The sequence below is a fragment of the Thermobia domestica genome, chromosome 3 (genome assembly GCF_964235325.1).
Source record: "Thermobia domestica chromosome 3, izTheDome1.hap1.1, whole genome shotgun sequence".
NCBI lineage: Eukaryota > Metazoa > Arthropoda > Insecta > Zygentoma > Lepismatidae > Thermobia > Thermobia domestica.
The window spans coordinates 21566453-21592118 of record NC_137456.1 but is presented as its reverse complement, the minus strand read 5'-3'; the positions used below and the strand labels follow the sequence as shown (position 1 = coordinate 21592118).

Genomic DNA, 25666 nt, shown 5'->3' with positions numbered 1-25666 from the left:
CCTACCTTCCTTCAGCCACACTGTGTCTTAAAAGCTACCTTCTCCTGTCTTGGCTGCAACTGGGTTCTGAAATAAATTTATCCTTTTCTCTTAGCTGCGACCAAACCCTAAAAATGTCTTATCACTCTCTTGGTCCTTAAAAACTCCGCATATTTGCTTCAACTGAACCCTGATGTCATAGGCCGAGCTATGGGGGCATAGGGGGGCATTGCCCCCCAACTTTTCGACAAAAAACAAAAATGCTACTTATAAGATCCTTCATTTCTGATTTGTATTAACCGTGCCCCCCCAGCAACTAATTCCTAACTCCGCCTATGCCTGATGTTCCCTTGTCATAATCATCCGTCACGCTTAGTCTAGAGGGGGCATTCGTGGGACGTAAAAGTGAAAAAGTTGATTTCATTTCGGAACATTATTCACATATTAGATATAAAATTCTGATATATTTTCATTAATTACACGTTGTGCTTCTAATATAACATAATTTTACACATCTATGGCTGACTAATGTAAAAAAAAGTCTCCAAGAAAATATGAAAATAAATGTGGAAGTCCGATATTCATCCACCATCTTTCATAGATATCCATCATTTTTTTTATGATTTTCTTAATTAAAATTAGTATATAACAGAACACTTATATAAAACAAATCTAAGTGACACAGGTGACTAAGACTTACGTCTGTAGCTGAGGATATAAATTCTCATTTTAGGTAATGAAGGAAGGAGAATGTATGGTTATGTGGGACATAGAGTAAATATTGTTATATGAACAGTGATGTGGGATATATAAACAGGTAATAAAATAACATAAATTGTAGTTCACAGTAATTGATCAATTTACTTAGTGACAAGTCAAACATTTAACAAACTAGAGTTGACTTCGTTTTATGTAGTTCCATTTGCAGAGGTTGGGTGTATTCTAACACCAAGTAGGTATGGAACTACAGGGTAGAATGAAAACTAATCATACTTTCACTGCAGGTTGAATTTGGGTTGCCCAGTTGGTAGATACTTGTTGAGTACACCACCTTGACTATACATAGCAATGTATGTACCATTCTTATTAGTCTTAAGAAATTTTAATATATCTTATGTATATCTCATATATCTCATATGAATTACCTGTAGATTTACTTTTGGGGCACTACTCGAAATAATTGTTGAAAAAATATAACACTAATTTCTTGCTTATTGTCCCCTAAAAGATTTGCGATGAGTGACATGAAAATATTTCACTTGGCACAGATAAACTTCAAGGGGGCCGACAGAAATATTTATTGAAAAATTACAATTCGTTTAAGATTTGTGTATAAATACGGATTCCGAATGTATAACATAAAAACTACAGTACAAAAAACACAAACCAACCTGTGCTAGGCGGCTACTAAAATGCAAGAATGCTATATAACCGAGTGAGGGCAGGGCGAAGTTGGTCGCCCAAATGCGATAGCGTGGGGGTGCGTCAGAAGGAAGCAGGGGTATATGTATGAGAGAGGGTAGTAAAAAGACGTGGGTTTAGGAAATGATACGAGTTTCAGTAGCACTTGTCACAGTTTCGTACTAGTTACACTTCAATTGTAAACATAAATACAGCCTCTGTATACCGTGCAGAAATACATTACCGGTGGTAAATTAGCATCTGATAGAGTCATATTTCATATGCCCTCACTTATTTTATCTGTCATAATGCACTTGTAATGATTTTACACTAGTAATCCTACACTTGTAAACCTAAAATACAACTGTATTACCTTGTATTTAATTCTGTTGCCTACAGAAAATTATTCCTTCTAAATATATGTTTTCATGCAAAGTATTCAATTTAACCTATATATCTTCCAAAATATGGTGCGCTAAATCTACACCAGCACCTGAAATCATAGTTATTGTTAAAGATGAGTGCCAAATATTAATTGTGTAAAATATGTATTCATTTTCACGATTTTCCAAGAAAGTAGAGGCGGATTTAGTTTAGTTTGGTTAAATTAGGTTGGTTTAGATTCGGTTACAGGAGGACAAACACCATTTTATGAATACTTTACCATAATGAGTATAAATACTTCGTCCGGATACCATAAAACGACAATGCAAAAAAGGTATCAATAAAACTGTGCTAAATGGTCACTAAAAAGGAAGAATTGTACGTAACCTTTATAAGAATCGGACGAAGCAGGTGGGCCTGAACTGTAGCCTGAGAGTGGGTACGTAGGAATCAGGCGAGTTAGTGACGGTGAGTATCACGTAAGCAAAGATAATGGAAAAACACTGTGTTCTTCATATTAGTCATCAAGTAACATGAAGAACACAGTGTTTTTCCATTATCTTTGCTTACGTGATACTCACCGTGACCTTTATCCTTACGGACTCTGAACTAACACAATGTACTAACATAGGAATGAAATCAATCATGGCTTCTTTATTGAGTATTACGTCGTCAAAAGAATATGCTTTCGATTATTTTTTTAAACATTATAACATTTGTCCGAGGTAAGATCCGCATGTACAGTTTTATAATAAAACATATTTCCTAATAAGAACAAAATGAAAACCTATTAAACCGTTACATTTCTTCCGTACAGTTTACTAATTTTGGCTACTTCTTGCCCCCCCCCCCCCTATTCCTTCTGAAACACTTAACCCAAAACTTAATTTTATAGTCCAGTTTGATTGCAAGTTTCCTTAAGAAGCAATGAAATAATTACTGTTAGTAGTTGGTATTGTAATATTTTCCAGGATTGGGTATTGTAATTGTTTAAAACGGTAGCTTTTATTTTAGACTCGGTAAAATTCTGCCTCACTTGAATCTTAATTGCCCTTTTATGAGTGTGTCTAGAAGAGTACGTGTGAGTAAGGTACAGGAATTTTACATAGATATGCATGCGAATGCTTCTTTGTCTCCCTGACGTCATGTGATAATTTATCTCAAAAGAACCTTTTTCCACTGGTTTAAAAAAAATTAACAGGATTCCGCAGAACGAGTAATTGTCGGTTGGAAAACTCAAAATATGCACAAAATATATGTTGTTCAGGAAAACGGGATGTAATTCATCAAATGACGTTGTTAAGTGTTTAAGAGTGCTTTACTAAAAATAATACAAAATTTACCATTTTTCTTTTGCTTGTTTATTCATCAGTGAAAGGAGATAATGAAATGCAAGTCACCACAATCATAGATAAAGCTATTCTACAACAGAAAATATGAACCTGAAGAATGTTAAGTGTTGCCATTCATAGAAATTACAGTGTTGCTAGAATAACAATTTCCCTGAAACCTAAGTTAAGGCAGCGAACGAACTCAACTGAATTTGATTATGTATCATGTTGTTTTGGTTTCCTGTGAACTACTTTTTAAATAATAATTGTATTTATTTTGTAATAAACAAAATAGTTTTAACATACAGTTATTAAAACTAAATAATAATGTTAATTAAAAAGTAGTTCACAAGAAACCAAAACAACATGATACGTAATCAAATGCAATTGAGTTCATTCCTCTACCCGCTATCTTAACTTAGATTTTAGGGAAATTGTTTTTCTGGCAACACTGTAATTTCTATGGATGGCAACATTGAACATTCTTCAGATTCATATTTTCTGTTGTAGAATAGCATTAGCTATGATTGTGGTAACTTGCATTTCATTATCCTCGTTCACTGATGAATAATCAAGCAAAAGAAAATGGTAAATTTCGTATTATTTTTAGTAAGGCAGGCTCTTAATACGTGTGCTTTCTGTGTGAGAGAGTGATCGACTCGGATAAGAATCTGTGTCTTAATTCGGATATTCCTTGAAGCAGTGGCTCAAGTTTTACGTATATAACCTCAGCACTGATATTATATAGTAAGATCAGCATCCGCCGTCGGAAAAATTTTCATTAGTGGATGCCACAGCATCTACCAGGTGTGCACCAAAGAAGAACAGCGTTCTGTCATCCGTTTTTTGTAGTGTGAAGGTCTACCCGGAGCGGAAATTCATAGAAGACTTTCAGCATAATACGGGGACAATGTGTTAAAATAGTGAAGTGTTTACCAGTGTATTGAACAATTCAAAAGTGGTCAAAAGAATGTGAATGAGGAGGAAAGAGCAGGGCGTCCAGCTACAGAAACAACTGATAACATTATTGAAAGAGTCGTGCCTTGATTCTGAATAACAGACGTGAGCCTGTTGATGAAGTGGCAACACATATGCAGATTAGTCATGGTTCTGCATATGACATCATGCATAACAGGTTCAGGTTCTGCATATGACGTTATCCATAACAGGCTCAACTTTCACAAAGCCTGTGCGAGATGGATTCCGAAAAACCTTGAAAAGTACCTACAAACTGCTATCCTAACGAAGGTGAAGCGTTTCTCAGGCGAATCATCACTATAGATCAAACGTGGATTTATCACTTTGGACGAGAGAGGAAATGCCAGAGCATGGAAAGAAAGGTCCCTGGATCTCCCGTCAAAAAGAAAGTCAAGAGTCAACCTTCTGCAGAGAAAGTGATGCTTACAATGTTTTGGGACTCAAAAAGTTCAATCCTCCAAAACTACCTGGCAAAGGGATCAACAGTAAACAATAAAAAGTACAGTGATATGCTGGTAAGCAAGTTGAAGCCAGCAATTCTCGATAAACACAGAGATCGATTGTCGGAAGGCATTCTTCTGTTGCATGATAATGGACGTCCACATCCTGCCGCCCATACCGCTCAAACTCTTCAGACGCTGCGTTCCGAGGTGTTGAAGCACCCTGAATACAGTTCGGATCTCACCTGTCGGATTACCATCTGTTTGGTCCACTTAAAGATGTTCTCAAAGGCCGTCGATTCAACTGCAATCAACAGGTAAAGGAAGCGGTGTACTCGTGGCTTGCTTCACAGCCGAAAATCTTTTTTTGTAGAGAGTATCGGAAAGCTTATGCAACGGTGGACCAGATTTATTATTACCACTGGCGTATTTAGGATTTTGTTTCAGAGGGGGCTATGCACAACACTTGAATAAGCACTTATTTTTTTCCTTTCCACCCTTTAAAACCCAAACACACAAGGGCATCATTGGAAGAGCAGGGGGGAGGCAATTTTTGACCCTCCCCCTGAGTTTTACCTGAGTTTTAGAATTAAATATAGTATTTCAATCGATTGTCTACTAATATATTAGGGAAAAACGTGCAACTTGTATGTCCCTGGAGTATCTTACAACCCAGGCAAATCTGAAATGACGATCCTGCAAACACACACATTGAATATTTGTAATCTCGTTTCAACTTAACTGATTTCATTTTAGAAAAAAATGGAAATATTCAGTTTTATCTGTGTATCTTTTTACCCGAAAGAAAATGTTTAGACAAGCTGAAGCTGAAATATACAGATTGCAGTTTTAATGGCAAGAAATACACTGCTCCACAAAACTTAAGCTACTCGAAGAAAGTGGCAGAAAATAAAGAGACACGATTACTGCACCAGTATATGAACAAACAGACGGTCCAGATGCACAATGCAACAGAAGTGAAGACGAACAATACAGTTAGGATGTTATAACGACTCACCAAGGGTAGTCGTCAACCTGGTCCGTCTAAGTAAGATATACAAATATTGAGTGGTAGTATTAGTTTGCATGTAAAAATTATCTTTAATAATTATATAGCATTATTCTCACCTTTTCTATTAGAATGATAACGTCGATGAACGTTGCTAAAATGGTTTATTAGCTGATATACTTTATAATATATTTTCCTTCAAACTGTCAAGCACACAAACTTGCTGACTAGGTATCCATAAAACATTTACATAGCAACAACTATCCCATAATAATAATTTTTACATATCTTGAAAAACATTCTTCTTTTGTTATTATTAAATTAACATTCTATTAAGTATAGTGCACATGTATTAGCACTTTCTGCCTAAGGTACAGGTAATTAATAATCTATCCAAAGTATTTCGTTATATAAAATGTCGCCCGACAATTGGACTGAATATAAAAGTCATAAGTGAGCTTGGCTTTTATCTTCAAGAACCACTGGTCCGTTTACAATAATGGTCGTACACTACTTATGCCTTTCACATTTTGATCGCCCCTCGCATGTATCCTTATTACATATTATAGGTATAGATACATTTATAACAAAGCTTTCACTTCATTAATACTTATTTTTCATTACATTAATTATATTTATTTTATTATCATTCATTACATTATTATCAAAAACATCGTCGCTTATTAATATAATTAACGAGGGTGAAACACAAATTACTATGATTAATAGTTTTGATCATTATTAAAACAGTGATGTTATAAATAATGTTTAATCTTTCAGGGCGCATTAAATAACAAATAAGTTAGATGTTGCATTCTAATGTATACATCGTGGCACTAAGAGGTCATAATAAAGAAGAATCTTGTTCGGATAATATATAGGATAACTCATAAAAACAGTCGTCGAATAATTAGTTTTATAGAATAGATCTTCTTCTTAACATAATCTTTGACAGTTAAGTTTTCAACATAAAATCAATCTAATATAAATAACCTTTGCTTTTAATCATTTATGAATCGAATTATAATTCTTCACATTAACAAGAGAGAATTAAAATCATTTGAAAATTAACTTTCCAGTCTATCTAAAACTATATCTAAGCACTTCAAGTATTCATAAGAGTCGTTTTCATTATCAACATTAACTCATAAAATTGAAAATAAAAGTTCACAAGAATCTATAACTGATATGGCTTTAACCTAATTTCATTAACGGTAATCAGGTTACGTTCGTACTTGCATACGATTCTAATAAAGTACATTGTACTGCACAATCATGATTATGTTCCGTATTATTGTTCTGTACAGAAATTACTTCAATACCTGGATCTTGATGCGAAGTGCCATCTCTTGTCCTCCCATTACGTCTATCCACGTAGTTCGCTGTATTCCTAGAATTTCGCCATACATTTCGTCTATTTTTAAACCTATTTTGATTATATGGTCTAACATATGGATTACTACGATTAATTAGGTTAGGCGGATTCCTACATAACTTTGTCTATTTTGCTCATTTTGATGGCTAGAGTATGCTCGGCTTAGGTTATGTTCCGTATTATTCACACTTCGGATATTTAAATTCCGAACAGGCACCAAATGATCTGAATTATTCTTATTTTTACCCATTCCTGCTTGTTGATTCATGGCATGGTATTGAGTTTCATAGCATTGGACAAGCATTAATAAATGGTTGAAACTCATACACTGTGTGGAAAATAAGATCTGTTGTAATTTAAATGGGAGCAAATTTCGAATCGATGCTATTATTCTCGATTCCGATTGCAATGGATTAACGACCTTTAATTCGTTGTATGTATTTACAACAAACTCTACAATAGATTTATGCAATCGAGGATTGAAGTGTTGATTTCTAATGGTGGCATCTCTATTCGCAAGCAAAAAGTCATTTTCATAATTTGCGATCAGTGCCGCTTTGAATTCATCATATGTATTGATGTGATCACGTACTGCTTTAAACCATAATGAACAAGGTGGGAGTAATACATGAGGAATTAATTTCATATATTGTGATCTATCTATACACATAATATTGCATTCGTCCTGGAATTTCTCTAAGAAAGAAGTAGCATTCTCGTTACACTTACCACTGAATTTGCTCATAGCTCGAATTTCACTCATCTTAACACTTAATTTTACCTTCCTTTTATCATTCCGTGTACTTATTGGGTGATAGTTCCTATCCATGACGTGATGTGTCGTTACACCATCTATGTTTCGCCCATCTGTACTCTTCGGATGTATTTCTTCCAATATAATATCATCATCAGACACCGGCGAAGGCGAGTTCATCTCTGGTGAGTGGGGAAACTCCAAGCGATCACTACACATGTTATTACGGTATGTGTTGTCCTTAACCTGTAGCATTCTAATTTCTTCCTGTAACGTAGCTATCGACTGCGTATTTGCTCGTATGTTGTTAGCATTATTGATGACCTGGATCTTTTGTTGTTGAACAGAAGATTCGGTTACTTCTAAATCCTTTTTTATATCACTGATTTCTTGGCTCAGGTGGTTGTGATTACCCTGGCATTCCTCCGATATTCCTTTTAACTTTTCCTCGAATTGCGAGGTAATATCGCTCATCGTCTGGATAATTAATTGTTTCGTTTCATCCGACTTCTGTTCCATCTTCTGTTCTATCGTCTGCTTTAATTCTTCGTATTGCTTGTTGGATTCACCAGACTTCTGTTCTATTCGTCTACTTAATTCTTCAGAATTATGCTTCATCGTCTGCTTTAATTCTTCGTATTGCTTGCTGGATTCTTCAGAGTTATGTTCTATCGTCTGCTTTAATTCGGTAGACATCTGACTCAATTGCCTCTGTAAGACTAACAAGATTCGGTCTTCCGATGTCATTCTTGATGTTACACTAGGTTCACCGTTGTCACTATTAGTGGATTCATTCTCCATTATTTCAGTGTCCATTTTCCTTATGATTATTCTACCACTTCTCAATATGGTCAAATTTGTATTCATTAACTTAATTGTAAAAGTAAATTCACCCTTACTTTGCTTCGGGGTATAGAATTTATGAAAAGTCCCGGGTTCCGGCACCAAAATATTTATAACGACTCACCAAGGGTAGTCGTCAACCTGTCCGTCTAAGTAAGATATACAAATATTGAGTGGTAGTATTAGTTTGCATGTAAAAATTATCTTTAATAATTATATAGCATTATTCTCACCTTTTCTATTAGAATGATAACGTCGATGAACGTTGCTAAAATGGTTTATTAGCTGATATACTTTATAATATATTTTCCTTCAAACTGTCAAGCACACAAACTTGCTGACTAGGTATCCATAAAACATTTACATAGCAACAACTATCCCATAATAATAATTTTTACATATCTTGAAAAACATTCTTCTTTTGTTATTATTAAATTAACATTCTATTAAGTATAGTGCACATGTATTAGCACTTTCTGCCTAAGGTACAGGTAATTAATAATCTATCCAAAGTATTTCGTTATAATGTACAGAGTGACCAAAAAGTTCAGCACAACGATACCTCAACAGGTGAAGCTGGATTGTGTGAGGGCATAGGCAGTCAATATGGCGTGTGACCATCACAAACAGCTATACAGGCACGACATCTGGCCTCCATGCTGCAAATCAGAGAGTTGATCATGACTTGCTGTAGATGTTGCCACTCCTCGAGGAGAGCTGTTTGTAGGTCAGAGAGAGTGCGTGCTGGAGGACTGCGCTGCGCTATTCGCCGCCCAAGAGCATCCCACACATGCTCGATGGGATTCAAGTCCGGCGAATATGCAGGCTATGCAATACGCGTAATGTCTTCGCTCTCCAGATACTTGGACACAAAATGTGCACGGTGTGGGCGGGCATTGTCATCCATGAACAGGAAGTCCGAGCCAAATGCTCCGCGGAAATTGCGCACATGTGTATTGAGAATTTCCTCTCCGTACCGTTGTGCTGTGAAAGTGCCATGTTGCACAATATGAAGATCCGTTTTCCCATTCAGCATAATTCCACCCCACACCTTAATGGAACCACCGCCATAGGACGGCCGTTGAGCAATGAAGTTTGGAAGATTGCGTGTTCCTGGCTTTCTCCACACTAAAGTCCGACCAGAATCAGACGACAGGCTGAATCTCGAGTCATTGGAGAACATGACACGCGCCCACTGGTGTTCCCCCCATGCAACATGTTCCTGACACCATGTGTAACGCGCACGTTTGTGCTCCAGTTTCAATGGCACACACAGCACATACCTTCTTGCATACCGTCCTTCTCTATTGAGCCGCCGACGAACAGTTGCACGACTCATGCGTTGTACTGTAGCCTGATACAATTCATTGGCCAGTTGAGAGCATGAAGTTTGATGGTTACTTTTGGCAGAAATTTTGATTTGTTCACGTTGAATTCCTGCGCCACTTCCACTTGCGATCGGCCAAATTCCAACTTCCCAATTATTCGCCCGCAGTCAAAGTCACTCAAATGTCGTCTACCAGCCATTGCAAGGTGTGTACCCCACACAAGAACCACTAACTCAATGCTTGGAGCCTCGGACACTACTGGGCTGTGGTGTACGCCTCATGGCATAATTTGTTCATCGCGCTTGCAACGGTGCTGCTTACGCGATAGAGTGGGTGCTTGCCTTGCCTGTGTGTCTCTGTGTATGTGCATGCCACTAACCAGTGTTGAAAGGGCCCCACACGTAACTTATACCCCGTTCTCTTGGGTTGCTTAAGTTTTGTGGAGCAGTGTACATACTGGTGAATATTACGTGATATGATACACACAAATATTTAGCAGTGAATCTAACATTTTGTTCTATTCATAGAATTAAAAGGAAGCAACTTCTTGACCGGGCTACTTTTTCCTCCCTCTTAATTTTATTTAATTCAAACAATTACCTTCCTTTATGACTAAATGATGTAAATATTCCTTTGCTATGATAACTAAAGTCTCGTTATATTGATGTTCATGCAAGTAGGTGCGGAATACCGTTTCGCTTATCAGCTCCTCTTAGTTTTGGTGTTACTGACAACGGCTGACGTGAATCACAACTAACAATGGGCGAAAGTATGATAGGAGAAACGAAAGAAAGTAACAACTTAGAAAAAGAAACAGAAGAGTAGAGTGGATGAAAAAAAGAAAGAAGAATGTAGTTCTTACATGGAATGAAATTTGACAAATATAGTATTATTTTTGAACAAAGAACATAAGAAAATGGAAAGTCAATGAAATGTTTAGAAATGGTAAGAAGAAGGATTATTGTTGTGCGTAGAAAGTGAAAAACTAACAAATTTATTTTGGGAGCCCGATAGCCCACCCCTAAATACGCCACTGACCAGATGCATTAAAAATCAGGGTGACTATGCTAAAAGAATGATATGAATAAAAACATTGTACTCTTGTGGTAATAAATAATAAATATTGATTGCAGACTTACCCTCATATATACAAAATACATTAATGTATGTTAAAAAGATCAGAGATAAAACCAGTGAAATTAAACATGTACACGGAACTAGAAATGTAACACTAAAATTTGGAAGAAATTGAAACCAGAATTGTCTGTAAATCAATATCAAACATACATCAGAGCTCCGAAGATTTATAATGATCTCCCAGTCCAAATAGTGAAAGAAAGCAACATTAAAATATACAACACATTAATTTTACAATGGATAAATGGATAAAAGTATTTAAAGATATGTAAATTAAAAAGAAATAAAAAGTAGGGTAATAAATTTTATATAGTAGGGTAAAAAAAAAGAGATAACACGAGAATCAGAGTCACACAAAAGTACTTACTTATGTGAGTCATTTTTCTTTCTCTTATCTTTGCCGGTAATTTCTTTGTGAAGAATAGGAGGCCTATTTTGAATCGCCAGGACGATATATCTTCTGAAATTCCATAAAGCATCATCATCTCTGGAATGGGATAACCCATTATTTATATTTTCATCTTTTAAAAAATAATTTTCTCTCCAGGCACTTCTATTAAGTTTCTCCTCTTTTAAGATCTTTACTTTCCTTAATTTTTGAACGGCTGATACCGAATTGATTCCGAAACGGACGAGTTGATTCCCATTAGCTGACAGTGGATTTACCCCTAGCGCATGAGTTGATTCCCATCTGGTGAGTGCGTATTTACCCTTACCGTACGAGTTGATTCCCATACCGTGCGATTCCGATTTCGCATACCGTACCGATTCATGTGTGCCAACCACATCTTGGCTGCTTGTGAAGTTGTAGTTAAGCAAACTATCCAAGAATACTTCCAACTTTTGAATAACTCACTTGACAGATGCAAGTTGCAATATAAATTTGAGAAATTTCATACAGTGAACAAACTTACAGAAAAAGAGGAAAATTACTTTTGACTGACCATTTCCGCTACTTGGAAGATGCTGCAGTAAATATGTCAACTTCATTTGCATCACTAAGCACACACTAAAATATGATATTTTCAATCACTGAACTCAGTCATTCACTAAACACACTCAGGAAACACAATTACTAGCAAAGATGCCGCGGACCACCAAAGATGCCCGGACTAAATATTCTGTGTTAAGTGTTGTGTTCATTTCTCTTCGTTTTTTTTTTCGTAATAGTATTCTATTAAATAAGTATAGTGTTATTTAATCCAGTGTGTTTTCGTTGTTTGTGTGAATGATATTTGTGTGCGTTATGGTCTGGATGACCGTCTGATCGTCCGTGAGGTTTTCGGGACGATACATCCGAACCTCTCGGCGCCTAATGCTCATCTTATCATTGAGACCAACGAGCGATTTTGAAACAATCGGCAATCCTTTCTTGGAGAGGTCCTTCAACGTCCTACCCAGGTAAGTCTAGGTCTCCAGGAGAATACTTATTGGTAGGACAACGAACAGCGACACTGATCAATTACAAATAAATGGCAGTCCGAACAGCGACCCGATCCCCGGGTGGTTACAAATAAATGGCCGCCCGAACAGCGACCCGATATCTGGTCGGTTATAAACAAATGTCCGCCCGAACTGAGACCTCGAATTGGTTATAGTAGCGACACCTGCAGGAACTGTGTGAAAGCAGCCCGGGAATCAACACGGACAGTGAGGGTTCGTAGTGTAGGGAATCAACTCGGATGTTATCGTCAGACAAATTTGTCGAATGCGGGAATCAATTCGTACACTAGCAAAACCCCAAGGGACACAAAACGGCAGCAGCGTTTTGAACAATCTCTTAAAGTTATATAATTATATTTGGAGTATGGTGTCTTAAACTGCCGAGGAAAAGTGTTTTAATAAATTCTGAAGAGCGGAGGTTAAAGCAGGAATTGTCATATTGGTATACAGTATAACCTTGTTCTATATTCACATGTATTTTTTCAATTTTTGAGGCATTAACATTTAATAATGCTTAAAATAATATTTAAAATAAACTGCATACATTGGAAATCCTATGTAGATAAATTGTGTAGTTTTTTCTTCTAAATAAATAATAAAATAAATTTTCTCCATCATATCCAATTGGTACTATAATATCACATTCGACCGGGATATCAACTACCCATGCATGCGATCTTCCTACCCCTATAGGAAGCAATTTGCAAGTTGTAGGACGCCATTATCTTCAACTCCTCCCAACTAATTGCATATATATTGCAAAATGCGTACCTTTTGACCACGACACTGTGTTGGGCACCCAATGAAACCCCCTGATACAAAAAAAAAAAAAAAAAAAAATGAAGCTTTTATCTCAAAAAATGGTTACTTCAATTTTTTTTGCAAAATTTGTTCATTTTTGAACTTTTAATGCTCGTAATTCAAACACGTTTGCGATCGAGGATTTCTCCGATTTCCTAATTGTTTCATATGTATAAAGGAGTCGAATGAGCATAGTATCGATATGAAGTCAGAGTGATACCCCACGCCCTTCCCTAGTTAGATCAAAATTACTTTCAACATTTATTGCTGGTATCGTATTGTGCCCAATGTATAAAAGTATACCCTACAATACTATTTTAAGAATATCGCTTCCTTATTCGCTATTTCATGCCAAGTTTCTTGAATTGTGTGTGAACTAGCTTAATTTTTAGCATGATTGTGTTGTTAATTTTGGGTCTAGTGTTGCAAATTCGATTCAGTGTGATTTATATGTTTTTTTCTTTTAAACTTAAAATAAGCTGATCTAACCTAAACTAACCGGCAAATAAACATCTTTTATGCAGTGAACCACACTGGACCCATTCTGTAACATAAAGTTCCTAGGTCGACAACATCTTCTTTGCGAGTTTTCTCAAAGTTTTCTCGTTCCCTCTCACATTCTCATTCCACTAATTCTGTCATTATCATCTACATTCATTAATCATGTGTTTTTTATCCTAAAACATATAAGTATGGGACGTAAAACAAAAAAAATCATTAAAATAATAATAATACGACAGAGCAGATATGGCGTGGGTCAATGAAAACTTTACCCAAGACCCACCACCTACCGTGACTCACTCTCACTACGACCCACTATGATCCACTACCCACAAAAAACTACTCTGACTTACTCCAAACCACCATCCAACAAAACCCATCGCCATCAACTGTGACCTGTGACACACTCCTCCCCACTGACTAAAGAGGTTACACTTAAGGGTGTGAAATTATCACTAATCGGAGTTTTGAATTTCTACAATCACTCGCTCAAGCACCGCTTTGTTATAGGGATGGGCAAAACCGGTTTTGTATAAAAACCGGAAACCAGTTTCCAGAAAAAGCGAAACCCGAAAAACCGACATTTCGGTTTTCTCAAAAATTGGTTCGGTTTTCTCCAAAACCGGTTTCGATTTTCTTCAAAACCGGTTTGGTTTTTCACCGAGACTGGTTTAGGTGAAAACTTTAGGAAAACACACAAAATTATTTCCACGGAAACGGAATCGCTTTCCGGAGAACAACGAAACACTATTCTGGTCAGAAATAGAACAAATTTTGATAAAAACCGAAACCGGTTTTGGAGAAAGACGATAATCGGTTTCGGTGAAAAACCAAACCGGTTTTTGGAGAAAACCGAAACCATTTTTTTAAATTTTCGAAAACCGGTTTCGTTTTTTTTCGAACCCGAAAAACCCACCACTACTTTGCTACAATGCCGGTGGATCTGACCTTTATGATATAAAATGGTAGGTAATGTGTTTATTACGAGAAATATTACAATGAATTTCAATTTAATTATTATTTTCTTGATGAATTACAGATACTTTTTAGTGGAAAATGGGATGAAATTTAAAAGCCTCAAGTCAAGGTAAAGTAGGGCAACTTAAAGGGGAAAAAAGTGTAAAATTCGACTTTGCCTCAAAAGCCAAGGATTAAGTCCTATTGCTATTATTACAATTACGAACACCAATATCCAAGAGTGCTTTTTACACTTAGATATACTCAACTCATATAAATAAATAGAAACATATGAAATAAGAAGAAAAATTGAGGCCTTGAAAGTAAAAAGGTAGACAAATTCACTAGTGCTCAGAAGATACTGTCTTACTCCGAGCAGAGTGGGTCGGTGAATCAGAGTAATTCACATCTTGTTGACCCAGACCCACTGATCCACTCACAGATCTTGACCCACTTGATCCACGACCTACTGACCAACTCCATCTCTGATACAGAAGTGTCAGTTTCTATATTATGAATGACACATCATCCCTCTCAAAAATCACCTGCTGACATTTTCACCACAAAGTTACACAAATTTCGAAATTACACACTGGTTTTGACTTCTACATTCCTTCTCTCCATCCAACCATTGAAAACTGATCAAAATACCTTTTCTTTGTATAAAATTCGTGCACGTCCATGTCCATTTGGCTAATGGGCATGTTTTCCGTGCAAACTGTGTTTGTTCAATTTTCGGTGGGAGTGGTTGCCTCGGATAAGAAGCTTTGTCATAAATAGTGATGGGTAAATTCCCGGGAAGATATTTTTCGGGAATATTCCCTGGGAATATTCCCGGGAAGATTCCCAAAATGGAAATTTATCCGGGAATTTATGTTCAATCAGAAAGAAAATTGCATTCTATTACTATATTATGATTTCAAAGTTGAATTAAGTTTTATATCACAGCATATTATTACTGTTGTACACAGAGGATTCTTTAAAATGTATATTCTGAACGGTATCGTGTTACTTTATTAGCACTTTATTATATTTAGAAAGTACGAATAAATGTATGTTCATTTCTAATATGTTCTATCAATTAAATATGTGTGAAAAAAATATATAGTAAATTATATAGTAACAGTTTAAATTTATATGTAAGTGGATTTGCTCAACTTGACTCTGTACTGACATTATAAACACATTAAATTTATAAATGTTATAAACCAATTTGATTGGGTAAATGCTAGAAGATACATGTCTCACCAATTTATCAACATTTGCGCATACATATTTATGTTCACAAAATTTGCAAGATACTTACTTATCTTTATATTTTAGCACGTAACATTGCCATACACGACCTTTCATTCTACCTATTTCTCGAAATTCCATACGCAAGCGTTAATTCACGTGTAAAAGAAGTCCGAGTACTTTTTCAGAAATTGGAATCAGAGTGAGGAGACAGACCGACGTCTATTACTAATGGTGGATAAGGGTTTATTAATAGTACTTCATCTCTATTTCTACATAATTCTAAATTACTTTACAAAATGGTTCCTTTTCATTATTTGTAAATTAGTACTATTCTAATTTTGCCTGTTCTTTAGCATTGGTGGCCAGATTTGCACCTACTTTTTGCGATATTCTATACCGAAGAGTTTGTTTTATGGTTTTATACGTTAAATTACGTTACCAACATTAAATTCAGACAGCATTGCAGAGCGAGCGTTAGCGAATGAAGGTGGGTTAGAGCCCCGTATGGCACGTTGTTTTCTATCTTCGTTACCAACAATTCATTTTGTTTTCTCACATAAATCACTTCCACTTACCTTTCCGTTTTGTATAAATTCCCTACTGCCCTAAAAACATGTGATCGATACTTTCTTGACTACTTGAACATCACCATCAATTAATTTCTTCCGTAAATCATTCTATTTTTTGCTAGTTTTGGCCCCCCATTCTAAACAATTACCTTACTTTTTAGTGCAAATGAAAATGGAACAAAAAATATATTATTAGTTATATAAAGTACAATCAAAGAATTTTAAATTTTTTTAACCTCCAAATTCTTTAAAACCTAGAACTAAATCAAAATATATTAAAATAAAGTAATTAGTCATATTGTTCTTATAATTTGGAAGATAAAGTAAAGAAATGGAAATAAATTCCTTCCCGGGAATTTATAGGCCAGGGAAAAAACCCCGGGAATATTCCCATTTTTAAATTCCTTCCCACCGGGAATATTCCCACTGCCCATCACTAGTCATAAATAGCCTCGCTGCTAACGTTCCCATTAACCTTTTCGGGAGTGATAACATATTGTTTTAAAACGCTCATTTAACATCGATTACTACTAGATTTGTTTATTGTTCAGTCGTAAATGCATTGTGAAACAGGTCACATGTGTTTTGAGAAGGAACTCGTCAAGTTAGTGGGGATCATGACGTCACCTGTTTAGCCTTCAAGAGTACATCGTAAAAGGCTTATTTTGTTCTCTTGTAAATGCTATCGGTAAAGATTTTATGGGGTCCAATAATACTAAATATGTGTCGTCCACATGCTGATCCGACAGAGTACACGCACTATGGCTGATTTCCTTCTTCTTCTTTCCCCTTCCCTCTCTAAAATTTTCTTATCATTGTTTACTTTAAGTTTTAAATAACACTGGTCTTCAGTTTAAAACCTTCCCCAGTTTCCTCAAATTTCCCCTTTGAGGTATATGATACGGACATGCGAATGGTACCGTTTGGAAGGTTGCTTTGTTCGGGAGAGAATGAGGTACGAACTAAAGTCTTAGCATAAATAGTGATGATGCTGTAGATGGTTAACTGAAGGTCTAAAATTTACTTTTAAACAATCTCAAAATCCCAAAAGGGTTAAACTTGAACCAATCAAAAAAATAGGATGTAAATCATGTAAGTGTCCGAGGAAAAAATTATAATACGTCGTCCTGTGGTTATGCACTTTAGGCTAGAAGAACGGACGATTGATGAAACTGGATGATTTTGGAAAAATCGGTAAAATGAAAAAGTTGCGGGGTAACGGGAGGAGAACCCCACAAATCCATGTTGTCCACCATAAAGTCAGATTATCTGGTATCGAAACAGTGATCTCTCACATCCATGGTGACCACTCTACCACTGAACCATCTTATCTTGTATCCCGAGTGCAGGTTTGGATCGTAATTTAAACGATAGGTTTGGCCTCATTCACGTTTTATGTGTAAAGGAACGTTAAATCCATCAAATTTCGTATAAATTATAATATTTCTACATAATTGCAGAAGTTCTAATATTTTTAAACGTTTTAACTACAGTAGACCCTCGAGTATCCGGCTCTTGACTATCCGGTCTAGTTTTCTAATTTTTTTATCGTAATTAAATGAGAATGGCAAGACGTTGCATTGGCAACATTGCCAAGGTACTGGAAGCGGGAGGCATATTTTCGAGTTGATGAGTTGATTTTTAGTTTAACGTCCCGTTCAGCAGCGAGGCTATATGAGACGTGGACCTACTGATTAACGTGGAATCCGAACCACATGAGCTCCCGCCGCATATTTTCGAAATACACTCAGCCCTAGCCAGAAGGCATTAGGTTTGGCAACATCGCACGGAAACAAATGAATGCTGAATTGCATTCTAACCCATTCCTACTACTATTACTACTACTACTACTACTATTATTATTGTTATTATTATTATTATTATTATTATTATTATTATTATTATTATTATTATTATTATTATTATTATTATTATTATTATTATTATTATAACTGTACAGCACGGACAGTACTATATTCGTAAATTTTCCTATTGGTATGCTCGATGTTCATAAAGAAATGAGTTCATAGAACTTCGGCCTATCCGGGTTTTTAAATTTTTTTTTAATGCTATTCCGCCACATTTAGGCCGGATACTCGGAGTCTACTGTATTTTTCTGGACTTCTCCTAAAGTTTCAACGACGCATGTCTCTTGTTGGAACTTTTTGTTATTTGGTATTAGTTCACAAATAAAATTTGCTTATTATTTTCGTTCCTATGCGAAAGTTATCAAAGGCTCAAATAAAACCTATACATAATTTTGCTTTTTGCGAATGTGTTCCATACGTCACAGTGAGTTAGTGAAAAGTACATTTTATAAAATGGGGATAAAACGCGTACATGCAAGCAACTGTGTGCTTAGTGAGCCACACAAGATAGCACACGTACGGTATAGATACATATAATCAATGTTTTGTAAACAAAAACATTTTCTCACATATTTTTACCAGCCAATAATAACGTCGGAGCTACGCCATATATATTTTGCAGCTGCCACGCAATCTTTCTCACAGTTAATTACGTTCTCAGCATGAAGGTGGGAGAAGCATCTACCAACAAGAGAGCAACAGCATTCCTTTCCTAGCGACATATAACCTATGATATAAAGGATCGATTTCTATGAAGGAAAATTATGTAATCATTTCTGAAACTTTTATGTTTTTAACTGTTGTTAGGAATAGGAACAGGAATTAGATTTCTGCGCTTTCGGCATTTCTGGCCACGTTAGCCGTCTTTTATGAGGGATGACGTCCCTTGTTGTTAACACTACTCCTAGGAATTTGGGACAAACAAAGGATTAAGCGGTCTGGGCCCGTTATGTGATGTATCATCCCGGCATTTGCCTGGTGTGAATAAGAAAAGCCCAACTCAGGATGGCTGGGGCCTCAAAAAGCTTTTACACTTTTTCAACCGAGTGTCCCCATCGGGAATCGAACCTGGCAATGAGTGTCATGTTCGGAGTTTGTGTCTCTGTTAGGAACATATGTCTCGGGTGTATAAATATATATGACACTGTTAGAAATATATGTATGTCACCGTTAGAATTACATTGTGACAGTGCTAGAAATATGTGTGTATTACCGTTAGATTTACATTGTGACGGTGTTAGAAGTATATGTGCGTCACCGTTAGAATTATGTTGTGACGGTGTTAGAAGTATATGTGTGTCACCGTTAGAATTACATTGTGGCAGTGCTAGAAGTATATGCGTGTCACCGTTAGAATTACGTTGTGACAGTGCTAGAAGTATATGTGTGTCACCGTTAGAATTACATTGTGACAGTGCTAGAAGTATATGTGTGTCACCGTTAAAAGTACATTGTGACAGTGCTAGAAGTATATATGTGTCACCGTTAAAATACATTGTGACAGTGCTAGAAGTATATGTGTGTCACCGTTAGAATTACATTGTGACAGTGCTAGAAGTATATGTGTGTCACCGTTAGAACTACATTGTGACAGTGCTAGAAGTATATGTGTGTCACCGTTAGAATTACATTGTGACAGTGCTAGAAGTGTATGTGTGTCACTGTTAGAATTACATTGTGACAGTGCTAAAAGTGAAAAATGAAATGAAATCTTTAAGTTTTACGTCCCACAGTTATGCCGGTTAGGTTAAAGGAGACGGTGATGATGAGAGATGGATGAAATTGTGGAATGAAGAAAATAGGAGATATCCGAGAAAACCCACGAGCACGGTGTTTGTCCACCACAAAGTCCACACGGCGCGGGCTGGGATCGAACCAGGGACCCCAAGCACCGGAGGTGAACGCTCTACCAGTGAGCCACCGCGTCCCCACTACAGTGCTAGAAGTATATGTATGTCACCGTTAGAAGTATGTGTGTCACTGTTAGGAGTACGTTCATGTTAGGAATTTGTGTAAATGTTGTGAATATGTGTAACTGTTGGGAATATGTATCTCACTAACATACAGTCTCTGTCTTTCTATCCGGTTACTATAGGACTAGTGCTCATACGGGGTCTGCCACCCTTACATGCTCAAAGCGCTATCTATCTTCTTTGGACAACATTATATAGGAGCGCTAAATAGCGCATCAACGTCATCTGTTTCCTGCACTGGTATTAATGTAGCGCTTAACGAAGGAATAGCCTGTTGTCATAGTCAAAAATTATTACAAATGTGGTGCAGAGGCTGGTGAATATTTGGTGATAACGATCATATGTTATTCGGCGTTCCATGACTAGTAACCACAAAGATAAGAGATGGAAATCCTGTAACATTCAGTGTTATCAACTTACTAGACCATTGAGCAATTCAATAGTTACATTCTTTATGGGACACCCTGTAGTGAATTAAAAATTAAAATTTAAGAGTTAATCGTAATTTGGACGATATCTGATGACTCATTGACTGAACTGTCGTCTTGCTAGTGTCACAATGAAAAGCTTGAAGACTATGTACACTCATGTCTAAAATGATTGTCGCATATCTTTAACTGTCTTCTTGTAAGAATATAACTTGATAATGATTTTGCAGGGTACTTTTAATACTGATACTATGTGTATAATCGGTAAATGTATATTTGTGGTAAATTTCATAGGAAAAGAAATATAAATACGAAAATTAGAATGAGTAAAACAAAATGTTGCTGAATGGACAAGAAAGCTTTATTTTCGTTTTATTGTTCTTATTTACTGCTCTTTTGACATGAAATTTGCCACATTCATGTGTTTGTCGATTATGGACATACTAACATTGTGAGAAATACCGGGCGAATTCGTTATCAAATTATATTTGTACAACAACATATTTACAGACATGTGACTATAATTTTGAACATGAGTGTACATTAATATCTGTTTCATTTTAATAGGTATAGCGCCCGAAAGCCACTTAGGATTTTTCCCAAGGGGGGTGGATGCAGGCAAAAGACCGACACATTATCACACATAAAACTTCGTGCAAAACAATTATTATTGATGAACATTGTGTAACTTGACTAACTATAGTAAATATACTAATTATTCTAGTAGGTGAGTAAGCAAATCTAATATTTTGACACGTATTTCGAAGAACCGAACCTCTTCTTAAAATCCAGGGGAAGGAAATTGCACCTTCTCTTGCTTCCCGCTGGGGGCGCAAATGGTTATAGTACAGTACGAAAACGTGGTTATAGTAGAGACCTGCACGGGCCGAATTTTTCGGCCCGAGCCCAATCCAGCCCGAATGTACCTAGGCCCGGCCCAGCTCTGGCCCGAAAAGTTTTGAAGATTTCCGGCCCGATCCTGGCCCGGCCCGATAAGTTTTTTAAAATTCTTGGCCCAAGCCCGGCCCCGGGCCCGATAAATTTTTAAAGTTTCATTTTGTAACATTCTTCAACGTTTGCCTTTATTCTAATTATCGTTTAACGAAAGTCAGTATTATTAAAGAATTGCAATTAATTGGCCCCGAAGAGAAATCAGTGTCGGCCCGCCCAAGTCCGGCCCGGCCCAAAGAAATAACAGAGTCGGCCCGCCCAAACCCGGCTCCAGGGCCGGGCCGAGCTTCAGACTTCGGGCCGAGCTCGGCCCGTGCAGGTCTCTAGGTTATAGTACAGTATTAATTTTTAAGTTTACTAGGAAATTCGTGTTTCTCTTGAACTGCACAACTCAATGAAATCTCTTGATTAGTATAAATCTTAGTGCTAGTTTACCACATTTTGGAATATTTACAGCTATAACTCAATATTTTCTAAGAAAAGACAAATTTATAAAGAACAAAATTTCTGCAAGCGATATAATTAAATACAAAGTTATACATCTGTATTTTATGTTTACAAGTGTAAGGTTACTAGTGTAAAATCATTACAAGCGCTTCACAACGGATAAAATAAGTGAGTGCATATGAAAGATGACTGTATTAGAAAGCTATTTTCCACCGGCGATGTATTTCTGCACAGTGTACAGGGCTTGGATTTTAAGTTTACAAGTGGAGCGTTACTAATATGAAACCGTGACGAGTGCTATTAAAACTCTCTTCATTACCAAAAAAACACTCGTTTTCACTACCCTCACTTACGAGTATATCTACCTTCGCCGACGTTCGCTAACGCTCGGGCCCCCCAACTTTGCCTTGCCCTGACTGGGTTAGATAGCATTCGTGCTTTTCAGTGGCCACCTAGCACCAGGCCCTTATCCACTGGGGGCATGGGGGCCGTCCCCCCCTAAACTTTGTCTGGCCCCCATAAAATTTCACGGTAGGCTTGAAAATGAACTATAATACGGTGATGAAGTATAATATGATTGGGTCGGCCCCCCTAACTTCTACCGGTCCCCCCTAAATTTTGAAGGTGGCTACGGGCCTGCCTAGCACAGCTTGGTTTGTGTTTTTTGCACTATAATTTTTATCCATACGTTCATAAGCCGTATTTATTCTCAAATCGAAAATGAATTGTAATTTGTCTACAATTGCGTATGCTGGCCACCTTGAATTTTATCTAGGGGCCGCGGTGGCTCAGTGGCAGAGCGTTCACCTTCTGGTGCATGGGGTGCATGGTTCGATATCAGCTCGCGTCAAGTGAGCTTTGTTGTGGACAAACACCGTGTGCATGGTTTTTCTCGGGGTTCTCCCGTTTCCTCCCATTTTCTTCATTCCACCATTCCATTCATTTCTCATCATCACCGTCTCCTTTAGCCTAGCTGGCATAAGCGTGGGACGTAAAACTTAAAGATTTCATTTCATTTCATTTTGAATTTTTATCTATACCATGTAAGATATTTTCATGTCACCTAGTGCAAATCATTTACGAAACAATAAGAAGGAAAATATTGAAACAATTATAATTTTTGTACAATTATTTCGAGTTGTGCGCTAAAAGTAAACCTGCGCGTATATCTTATCTTTTCACTCTCTTTTCCTGATACATCAATAATATTGTGGAAATATACAAATTAATTTTATTTCTGCTCAGTAGAGAGGGTAGATTTAATTGAAAAAAATTACTGGTCAAAATGTTTAGAGAGAATACAATATAAGATATAGATGGTAATAGCATTTATTGTATTAACAAATGACAATTGCAAAACTATTATTATTTCACATATAGATTTGTGGTGTAACTGAATGTTGTTCTAACACGTACATTTCCACTGTTACAGCGTGAAAGTGAAAATATAAGTAGAACAAACTAACAAGAGGACTCCAATATATGTTAAATAGAGGTAAATGACGTTTCTTGGTAGCTAGATAACGTTGGAACCTCGAAGTGACTGCTTGTTGATAATATTAGTTCTTATTCTGCCAGCTGTGCCCTGAATAACTAACGGACTTCCTAAATAAGAACATTTATACTGGAGAAAATTGAAAAATGCCGAAAGTAGTGTCGCATAGCACTGTGTGTTCTGATGTCAAAGCTCAAGAAGAGTACGCTGAAGATAAACCATTACATACATATTACTGTTTATGTGGCTTGATGACATTAATATTAGATCGTCCAATTGAGAAGCTTCCACTAAGACGCCGAGATGGTGCTCGTGTAATTGATGGGAGTCAGCATACGTACAAAATGATATGTGACCAGGATGAGACAGTGTACCTGAAAAGGCCAGAAGGAATTGAGAAACAATTTCGAATGAAGTGCAAGAAATGTGGGCTATTACTTTACTACAAACATGACTTGAAGCGCAACGTAAATTTCATTGTAAAGGGATCTGTGAAGAGTCGAGGTGAACGTCCGATGACTAACATTTATAACCAAGTAACCATTGAGAACCCGAAGAAGATAATAGTGACTAAACACACGAAGAACATGGGAAAATTTAGCTCTGTAACGGTCTCCACAATCGACGAAGAAGAAGATGAAATTGAAGCTCGAGAAGTTGCAGATTCCTACGCCAACAATGCCCGAATCATTGAGAAATTGTTGGAGAGAAAAGGGATGAACAAGCGAAAGCTAGAAGAGCAACAGGTTCATGCAGAAGTAGAAGCCAAGCGTAGTCGAATTCGAGGAACATTGATAGAGAAGTGAGCATCTGATCAGACATGTTTTTGTTTTGGATCTGCCAATTGTTGATAGTTCCAGAAATATTGGTCGATAAGTGAATAAATGGTTTTACTTGTTTTTGTTTGAAGCTTGCCAGGTTTTGCTAGTGCAAGGAAAATTGGATGATAAGTGAATAAATGGTCTTATTTGTTTTTGTTTCAAGTTTGCTAGTTCTTGCTAGTGCAAGGAATATTAGGTAATAAGTTAATAAATTGTCTTGTTTATATTTGTTTCAAGTTTGTGAAATCTTGCTAGTGCAAGGAACATTAGACAATAAATGAAGAGAACCTAAGAACAGTTTGCTCATTGCTGCAGTTCAATGTATATTGATACAATCTTATTTGTATTTGTTTCAAATTTAGTCAGTTGTTATTAGTTCTGGGAACATCGGTAGATAACTAAATGTACGATTTTATTTGTTTTTTGTCTCAAGTTTAGCAATCGTTTCTAATACAAGGAACATTGATAAATAAATGAACGTACAATATGATTTGTTTTTGTGCCAACTTTGTCAAATGCTGCTATTTGAAGGCAATTAGTAAATAAGTAAACAACCTTACTTATTTTTGTTTCAAGTTTGCCACTTGCTGCTAACTCAAGGAATATTGGTAGTTAAGTAAATGTATCATTTTACTTGCTTTGATTTCAAGTTTGTCAATTGCTATTAGTGCAAGGAACATTAATAGGTAAGTAAAATGACCATTTGAACTGATTTGTACTCGTTTTAAATTTGTTATTTGTTGCATCCTTTTTATTCATGAGTTCAAGTGAAGTATAACAAAGTAAAATAATAAAAATTTCGACCCATTACTCAGTTTCAAAGCACGAGTGACATGTATCGGCTCATAATTTGATCCATGTAAAAAGTAAGTAAAATACATAAAAAATAAAAAGTGTAAATTACTATTAGTCGTTTTGTGCTAATTAATGTATTCTGGCTTTCTGATAAAATAAAAAAATCCTTTTGGCAAATTGAAGCACTATATCAACACGAAACCGTTTCATAGTTTATTTATCAAAAGGACGGATTAGGGTACTGTTATAGTGAAATTTTCCTATTTTATTTTCCCTTCACAATTATTCTATGTCAAATTATCCTTCTTAAAACAGCGTGTTTATACCGAGTTTAGCGATCAATTTTCCTCACTCAGAGGCAAATTAGTGTTGGCAGCAAAAACATTGTTTTTAACATTTAGATACAAATAATAATGAGT

At 36.4% G+C, this 25666-nt stretch overlaps 1 pseudogene across 1 annotated transcript; it reads left to right on the top strand.

Moving 5' to 3' along the window:
- Positions 1 to 697: 697 nt before the first annotated feature.
- LOC145680226 (STING ER exit protein pseudogene) lies at positions 698 to 25417 on the top strand (annotated as a pseudogene). Its single transcript, XR_014130623.1, has 2 exons — positions 698 to 796; positions 23569 to 25417. The product of XR_014130623.1 is annotated as an STING ER exit protein pseudogene (transcript).
- The last annotated feature ends 249 nt before the right edge of the window (positions 25418 to 25666 follow it).